Genomic DNA, 10406 nt, shown 5'->3' with positions numbered 1-10406 from the left:
ACCCTTTATGCTAAAGATATGGAAACCAACCCTTTTCCCATCTGATGGTATTTTTTAGGTTGCTAGACCAAAAATATGAATATGTTGGCAGGGAGGTTAAGCTAGAAAAGATCAAAGAGGCCATCTTAAGTATGAAAAATTGGAAGGTGCCAGGAAGTGATAGGATTTCTACCGAGTTTTTCAACATTCGTAGAATATTGTTGCCAATTTGGTTATGGAGTGGGTAAAGTTTGTTTTCTAATGAACCTAGTAAGATTGCCTAGGCTACTAAATCGCTACATCTATTATTCCCAAGATTCCTTTTTCTAAAAATTTTAGTAATTTTAGACCTACTAGCCTATACAATATTTTCTATAAGATTATCACTAAAATTATTGTTACTAGACTTAAAATTTTTATGTCTACTCTTATTTCTAACACTTAAGCAACTTTTATTTTCTAGCAAGATTAATTTAGATAATATTCTTGTTGCACAACAAGTGATACACACTATGAGGAACAAGAATTATGAAAAGCGATCATGACCATCAAAATAAACCTGGAAAAAACCTATGATAGATTAAGAGAGTTAGAAAAAGGGAGAGCATGCATTTTTGCCATATTGTCGTGTTCACACGGGTGCTATTAAGTATTTTTATTAGAGCAAGACAAATTACAAGAGTTCACAATTTTTGAAACAATAGCGTGTGAGCAATGTCCTAATCTCCTATGCCAATCTAACAGGCTAGCTTTATACTATGTAAGAAAAACATGAAAAGGGGTAGTATCATCAATCTGCTTAGGGATCTTAACATTTTCAAAAACATAAAGCCCTTTCCTGAGTTGTCCTTGAAGTAGAATTTCTTTATTGATCTGTGACTTCACAAGATAGTGAAAAGTAAAAAACTCAAAAAACACATTATTGTCAAGACGGAATTTAGAGACACTAAAAAAATTTTTAGCAATTAGAAGATTAAATAATATATCTTTCAGATAAAAATAGTGTTGTGTAAGAACATTTGTTAAAATAGAATTACCAAAACTCTATATTGGTATACCTACACCATTGGCCATGAATAATATCTGGTCTAATATAGTCTGATACTGTCGTGAGATTTAATTGATCATTAGTAAGGTGATGACTAGCACCCAATCAGAATTCTAAGAAGAGTCAGAAATTGTAGAAATGGCCAAGAATGATTAAGAATTGTGAAAAGAGAATGGTGGAGGATTGTTAAGAAAAATTTTGAAAACAACCATGAAAAATTTGGTCAAACCTGTAGAAGCATCGCAATGCAAAATGGCCAATTCGATTAAAAAGATGGCAATTGGGTCTTGAATTCTATTGCCCAGGAGTTTTGTATCTTCTACCAAAACGTCCCCCTCAAGCTCCTCTTCTACCATCATTGTTTCTTCCAAAAAACCTGGACTAAGATGAAGCAGGTTGTGCAAGATTCGCATGAGCCATATTAAGAAATGTTTGTCTAAATCATTCCAGCATTTCTTCATGAGAAACAAACATGGATTCAATTTCTACCATAGTGTATAGTTCATATTTGGCTTGAATGGTGGTAACACAATTTGAAAAATTCACAGGCAGGACATCACAAAGAGCAGAAATATGATCTTTACTTGAGACAGTGTAACTAATAGCAAGAAATGAGTCAACAATAGTCTTTACCTTAGCAATGTAATCAGTAGTAGAAAGATTAAATTTCTTAATGCTCGAGTTGTGTTTGATGGTTGTTTTGATAGAGGAAGCAAAATATTGCTCGATCTTGGTCTACAATTCATAAGCTGATTCACAACAAACCATGCGATTCTGAAGTCATTATCAACAGATGCAAGGAACCAAAAGCAAAGTTTATAGTCATATTGTATCCACTTTATATCGGTAGAAGAGGTGGTGCCAACAGTATCTGCATCAGAATCATACATTTTTTGAAACTTCCCTTTTAAAATGTGATCTTCAAGACTTTGGCCTCGAATGGTAAACAAAGCAAGTCGCTGTCAGGTAACATAATTCGTCTCTGAGTTTATCTGGAATGGGGTTGAGAAGACCTTAATTGGTTGCAGAGAGAGCAGCGACAAGGGCCATGGATCAAGAACCAAAAGCACCTGATACCATGTGAAAACTAGGAGAGAAAAGGGAATTGAACTGTAATTAAAAAATTTTAATTGTATTTGTGAATTGTTATTATTCTTTCTTGACCTTACAATTAGGAAATTCCTGTGTACACACACATACACACACAAATTTTAATAACTATTGTCTTCTGTTCTCACAGTCTTCGGAGGTGTGGACAACCTGGGAGAAATTTAGGGAGCTTCATCTCTGGACTTTCAAGTTACGGCTTCAGAATCGATGCTGTTTATTTGTAGCAATCTATTAGGGCATTTAGGTAGCGTTTGTTTTGAGGTACTGGGACAGAGATTGGGAGACTGAGACACAGTATCATGTTTGTTGGCTTAAAAACTGGTACTAAAATTTCTGTTTCTGTCCCTAAAATTTCAGTATTTCAGTACCTCCAAAAAGTAGGGACACAGATGACTGAAATTTTTAGAGACGGAAATTGAAATTTTAATAACATTTTATATTTAAAATACCCTCATTTTAATTAATTAATTCTAATTTTATCCTTTGTGCAAATTAAATTAGAGTTTTATTCTTGTTTCAATTTTTGTCTCTCACTTTGCACCAAACAGAATACTGAAATTTATTTCGGTCTCTGTCTCTTAATCTCTATCTCTTGGTCTCAGTCTTTCAGTCTCTGTCTCTCTACCAAACGCTACCTTAGAAATATCGAAACACTAAAGTGTTTGAAGGTGAGAAAGTTACAGCATAAAACATCATGGGGGCAACAAAGAATTGAATTGGAAATTGTGCTGCAAGACGAGTCTCTGAGTCTTTTTTTTCTTTCTTAAGATATTTCTACTTTACTTTTCTTTTGTAGCATTTCATTCAAAGTAGGAGAACACTTTATTTTATTTTATTTTATTTGTCGCTCTTTGAACCCTGTAACTCCTTTTAAATGAAATGCAATATCATAACTTAGGAGAAAAAACGTTAGGATATTACTAACAGTCAAACTTCGATAAAAATTCAATGAATGAAACACAAGGTTTAAAAATTGGGTCTGAATTTAAATTAGTGCAATCCCCTCTTCTAAAACCCACTCTCTCTCTCTCTCACCCTCTCACTCTTTCACCTCGTCACAGCTTCTCTCTAACTTTTTTCTATCATCGAAGTTTTGATCAAATATAAACATTATGAGTTAAAATAAAATAAAGTAAAATTAAGGTTTTTTTATACATAATAATTGAGTGAATAGAGAATACTCTAATTAAATTTATAAAAATATGTATATTATATTTGATATTTTTTCTCTATTATAAAGTTACAATCTTCCTTCTAAGTTTAAAAATATTATGCAATGTAACATAATCAAAAAATAAATAACGAGGATAAAATATATTTTTAAATTGATTGGCTTCTAATATGATTAGATTGTCCTATTTTAAGGTTCGTTTTCAAAATATTTTTATATAAATCGATGTAGTTTAAAACTATTTACCAAGAAATGATAGGAAATCGTTTTAACTTAGATTAATTTAGTAGGAAAGGGCGGTTTAAAGTAATTTGGTTGATCTTAACCGATTTATTAGGGATACAAAACGTGTGTAATTCAATTTAACTTAAACCAATTTAGTAGAAAGATGATTTTTTTTTATAAACATAGTTGTAATATACTGAATCTTGTTCATTCATTTTGTATTAATATATGGTTATAATTTTTTAAAAAATTTATTGTATTCATTTATTTTATAACAAATACAACTAAAATTTGTATAATAATTTTAAATTAAATAATTTTATAAAATTTATAAATTTTTATCGTAAGTATTTTTATAATTATTGTAGACACTTTTATAAAATTTAAAAGTTATTGTAAACACTTTTATAAAATTTATGAAGTTTAAAAATATTGCATGTATTTTTTAATTATTAAGCGTTTTTATAAAATTTAAATTTTTTTATTGTACAAATAAAATAACATTATTTAATTAACATGTGTTCTTAATTATTCTTATCATTTAATAGAAAAATATGAGTCTAAAAAAATATATTGCATTTTTATAAAATTTTAAATTTTTTTATTTTATGACCAGCATACAATTAGTACATTATAAATTTTATGGTATTCATAATATTTTATAAAAAAATTTTAAATTTTATAAAATTATTTACAATAACAAATGATACTAAATAATTTTTTATTATGTTTTATCTAGCAAGATAATACCGGATGATACTAGATTTCTTTCACGTAAAAAGTTATTTTAAATTTTGACCAATATTATAATTCCTCAATTAATTATTAATTAAAATGGTTATATTTTATTCCCTACAACATATCCAATGCATCTGAATATCAGAATATATAATTTGCTAAATTTATATTAAAAAATGTCATAATAGTAAAGCAGTATCAGAAAAACGATAAAAAAAATTAGATATACTTAACTTTTTGTTATAGCGAAGCGTCAGTGAAGCAAACAATCGCATTCTATCCAATTAAAAACGAAGATAAAGACAATTGAATACATTGAAAGAATAAATTGTGTATTTCACCACAAAATGATACTAGATTTTTTTAGAAAAGGTTGCTTCAAAGTTACCCTGTTATCCAATTTTTTAACTGATTATTAATTGAAAATTTGAAATGATTATATTTTATTCTCTAAAATATATTTAATGTACTAAATAACCTAGTAAATTAATTAATAGACTAAAGTAAATTAATTAATAGACTAACTCAAATTAATTATTTATAAAAAATTATAACAATTAAAAAAATTATAATAAAATTTTGTGAGAAATTTTTTTTTCATAAATATAACTACAAACATTTCTAATCAACTGTAACTTTTGTATGAGAATACTTTAGTATTATTCAATAGATCTTTATGATTTTTTTTACTAACACATCTTAAATAATAGGTCAAATTGCTACTTATTGACGCATTATCAATTCTATATATATGTTAAATAAAATATTTATTTTCAATATAACAATTTGTTAATTTAAAGTTTAGTTTCTGTAAATTTTTTTAAATATCATTTTTTATTTTATTACAGACTATTTCATCAATTTCAATAAATCCAAACATAACTTCCTTGGCTTTGATCAAAATTTATTTTTAAAATTTTAAAAAATAAATTCTATTACTATCACATGATGACACATGATGACATGAACCATAAGATAATAAAAAAAAAAAACTGGAAGAAATTTATATATTTTTTCAAAAGTTTAAATTTATTGTTAATCTAACATAAAAAAAATTGTGTCAATAGAGATGCAAATTTAATAAGCGCAAACATGCGCATAGAGTATCAGACATATAAATTGTGGTGAGTTTTAACCTGTACCACTTCTAATGAGATTCATGGTTAACCTTGTCCTTTATGAGTTTTGACATATATCGCCTACAATATTATTAGCTCGTTCTTTATATTTTATTGTTGTGTAGTTTTCCTGTTAAAAGTATGATAATAAGTATCACCCTAATACCAACTCTTATACTAAAGGTTATGCAATATTTTTATGCCAAAATTTGAAATCTTTTTGGTTTTTATTTTAAGAAAATGATTTTTGAATCGGTATATTGTTTAATTCATAAAATTAAATTAATAATAATGTGAATCAATATATAAGTTTTAAAAAATTTTCAATATTTAATGTTAATTTATTTTATTTTTGGTCGTACAAATTACTATATAAATATTTGTGAAATTATATATCATAAAATTTAATTTGAAATTCTATGGTTTGATTTCAATTTAAACTTAGATTATCTTTTAATTATTTTAAAAATAAAAAAAATTAGAATTTCATGGATATAAAAATTAAGAATTCAGTGCCTTTGGATTAGAAGAGAAATTAAAATTTTGTAAATAATTAAAAAACACTTAAATTGCGTGAATTTTAACATGTAAGCTTACCATATCATTAGCTCGTCTTTTATGCGTTGTTGTGAGAAGAATATTGACACTAATTCTCTTATTAATGGGGGTGGTAATAAGTGTTATTCTGATACCAGAGATTTTTGAGAGATACTGATACCAGAGATTTTTGAAAAATTATCACCTTTACACTAGTCGAAGGCATGTCTGTCTGAGATTATACAATATTTTTAGGCCAAAATTTTAAATTTTGTGTGAATCATTTTTGAGTGGGTACGTTGTTTAATTCATAAGGTTAAATTAATAATAGTGTGAATCAATATATAAATCTTAGAGTATTTCTAATGTGTAGTTTTAATTTCATTCTATTTTAGATCTTATAAATTACCACATAAAATCATAAATATTTGTGAGATCATCTCTCATAAAATTTAATTTAAAACTTAATGTGAAATTTGTCGGTTTGGACAAATTAAAAAAAATGAAATTTTATGAATGTAAAAATTAAGAATTTTATGCATTTGGATTGAAAAAAAATAGAATTTTATAAATAATTAAGAAAAAAATTACTTTAAATTAATTTGGATATATTTTTTTACCAAATTGATAATATATAAAAAAATAGAATAATAAAATGTAAGAATATAATTGAGTACATATAATTTATTTGAGTAGATTTTTAATTGAGTCTATGTTGCAACCTTATATTGTTATAAGGTTCCAAAATTCATTTAATAAATTTAATAGATTATATAAGTAGCAGCATATTTTTGGTTTATTTTTAAAATAATATAATCTCTTGTTACTGATTTTAGTATCATTTCAAAGATAATATTTAATACAAATTTTAATTTTAAATTATTTTAATTATTATAAAAATAAAAAATAATATTTAAAATTGATCACATTCCTAATGAAAATTTATATTGGCCATACACCACCAGCAAAAATTTAAAAAAGAATACTTATAAAGATGAGAACTTAAAATCTAATCTATTTTATTAATTAAATATAATTGTACAAACTTAACAAATAAATAAATAAAAACACATCCGTTTGTAACAAAAACTCATATAATATAAGCTAAAATTCTAAAATTCTAATTAATTTGATAATAATTTTCAAATTAAATTTAAAAAAATTAATAAAATAATAAATAAAATATCATAAATATTAATTCTCATCCTAAATATTAAAATTGCGTTTAGTATAGAGTACTAAAATTGAGACTGAAGAACTGATATTGTATTTACTATTTAGTAATTAGAAACTGAAATTAAATTTTTTATTCCAAAACACAAAATTTCAATCCATTCATATTTTTTTAGAAGGTAGAGATACAGAGACTAAAATGTATGGAAATTACCGGATAAGAGCTGAAAATTTAATAACCTTTATTTTCAAAATTACTCTTAATCAAAATTTGAAATTCTAATTCTATCTCTTTGTAAAAACTAGTTAAGACTTCTTCTCTTCATTCTTCTTCAACGCTTTTATCCTCTGCAATTCTAATATTTTCAGTAGTATCATTAAATTTCTCCATCGTAAATACCATCCATTTACAACTTGTGCTTATGCAATCATTATGCCGAATGAAATGATAATAAATAAAGTTTAAAGGCAACTTTAGCTTGATGCTCCCTAAGCTTTCACAGACGAATTTGGATCCTCTAAATTTAAAATTTTTACTTTAAAAGATAAAAAATGATCTTCTGTCTTTGAATGGTTTTTCTTTCATATTTACTCTTAACCCCACCTATAAAATAAATAGTGACAGATCAAACTTTATTCTCTAAAGTGAAATTCAAACTTTAGAGGATCGAAATCCTCCACAAACACAGGCCTCCTCACTACAACTCCTCTTTTCACCGCCCACTTAGCTATCGCTGTAGTCATTCCGATGCCGACGCCATTGCTGTCAGCACCAACGGCCTCGTCGAGCGCTCGCGTAATCCTCAGCAAGCTCTTGGAGTCCTCAATCTTCCTTCCGTCTGAATCAATGACAAAGAGCCTCTTCTTTCTCAATTAGCTGATAATGATGATGGTGGTGACCGGGCAACCATTGGAGTGGTGCCGACAAGATGAGGAATGGTGGTCTGAGAGAGAAAAGGGATTAGGTGTTTATTGTGTTTTCATTTTTTTAATTAATAAAGGTATTTAAATAATTTTATTTATTTCAGTCTATGTACTTATCTTAAATCAAAGAAGATAATGTATATTTTACACCAAACACAATATAAAGACATAATTTAGTCTCTGTTTCAATCTCGCTTTACTTTCCAAACCGAGTCTAACATAATTTATGGACTTATGTCTATATTTTAAAGATTTTATCGTTCACAAAAGTGTATAGTACCCTTATTCTTCTTTCATATAAGCTTGCAGCAATTATAGAATGTCATATACTACAATTACTTGAATTATAAGTAACTAAATGGTGAAACTTACTCTTATAACTGTACAAACTTTTTAAAGTAAAAAATTTTCTATCACATTGGTCATACTCGAATTTTTTTTCTCTAAATTAAATATGATGAACAATATTTAATATTTAAGTAAAAAATATTTAAATAAAAAAAGTATGTAGAATAAAATTGTGAAGCAAATAATAATGTATTAGACAACTGTTATAGTATAGTAGGTATATATAAAAGAACTTTATATTTTTATAAACAAGTATCATATTTAGTTTTTTTATTTAAAGATATTTAAAAAAAATATAACCTATAATTCTACGTACATAAAACAACGAAAATGAGATATAAATAAATATAATCTTATGAAAATTTTGTAATATTAAAATCTAGAAATACCACACAAGAATCATTAGTTATGATGATGATATACGATTTATAATTGAAGAGAAAAAACAAAAGCAATCAAAATAAATATTAATAATCTTTTAATCCAGAAAGGCTAAAACTCCCCATAAATCGCAAACAAAAACGAAAGGAGCTATGAAGTATCGTTGTCATGGAATCTAATTGTGCTCTCTATCCAAAAGTCCAAAACATTTGACTATGAGTCTATGACTTGTATACTTTTCCTCTAAATGCCAGTGTTGAGCACAACATATAAATGGTTCCGACAAATTAAAGTATATTATGAAGTAAAAATGGGAGCTTTCATATTTCTATTTACAGTCTGGTTGGGAAGTAAAAGTGAGATTAGAATTTTAATGAAGTAAAAAGCCTCCCAACCAACCATTTCCTTATAATGTAATAAATTTCATGAAAAAACATAGTACTAAACTAGTAAATTAGAATTATTCAAGTGCCCAAAAAAAATGTATGAAAAACAAAGTTGAATTTCTAGAGTAATAATAAGCTACTTTATTTTTCCCGTACTCATCTTTATGCGGCTACCATTATCCCAATAAGAACCCACGGTACAATTTATCAATTTCTTTTTATTCCTCAGAAAATGGTTTCTTTTTCTTTTTAGGTTTTTTTAGAAAAAAAAAAGGGGGGGTGATGAAACTACAAATTTTATTCATGTTTTTTTACTAATCTGTAAATAGGAATTTCATGGAGTGTGCATTTCTATTAATTCTATCCATTCAACGATCATTTTTTTAAAACATATATATAGCATGACACAGTTGTAAACATAGTGTTACAATTGGGAGTTGTGAGAGTACCTTTTAACTGATCTCTAAGGAAAAGGCCGCATTCTATCAATATAGTATACATGAAATTATGACCGGAAAGAATCCTTGTTATGGACCAAATCAGTTCACCAGTGATGACAAACACCAATACTTCAGATTTTCACTGCACCTTGAAATGTGCTGAATTCTAAAAGTTGAACATCTCCTTTGCCTCCTCTTTGCGCCCAATAACAATTCTGTGTCTTTTTGTTGTCTAAGGGACTGAATAATTTTGACAGCCTCTTAAAAGAAATTGTCTCCAGTATCACCCTTCACCTTCATATGTAAGGCAATCATTCTTAAAGCAAAATGAATATCGCTAATATTTGGATGAGATGGATCCCCTCCAACGAAACAATGGATTCGGTTTTTAATCTGCATCCAACTATAAGCTTTTTGTTTCTTAACTCCTCGCTCTTTCATCAAAACCCTGACTCGATTTACATCCTTCCACATGCCAGCAGCAGCATATATATTGGACAACATAACATAAGCACCAGAATTATAAGGGTCCAGATTCAAAATTTTACTAGCTGCTAGTTCTCCCAATTTCACATTTGAATGAACACTACAGGCCACAAGAAAAGCACCCCATATGCTTGAATCTGCCTCCACCGGCATCTCCTGGATCATTTTGTAAGCTCTCTGCAACTGACCAGCTCGACTCATAACATCAACTAAGCAAGTATAGTGTTCAGATCTTGGCGGAACACCATAATCATGGACCATTAAATGAAACAAATTCACGCTCTCATCCACCCTCCCTGCACGACAGCAGGCAGCTAGCAAATTCAAAAATGTCAAGGCATC

The sequence above is a fragment of the Arachis duranensis genome, chromosome 3, assembly GCF_000817695.3.
Source record: "Arachis duranensis cultivar V14167 chromosome 3, aradu.V14167.gnm2.J7QH, whole genome shotgun sequence".
In the NCBI taxonomy this organism is placed as follows: domain Eukaryota; kingdom Viridiplantae; phylum Streptophyta; class Magnoliopsida; order Fabales; family Fabaceae; genus Arachis; species Arachis duranensis.
This window is presented reverse-complemented; position numbering follows the sequence as displayed.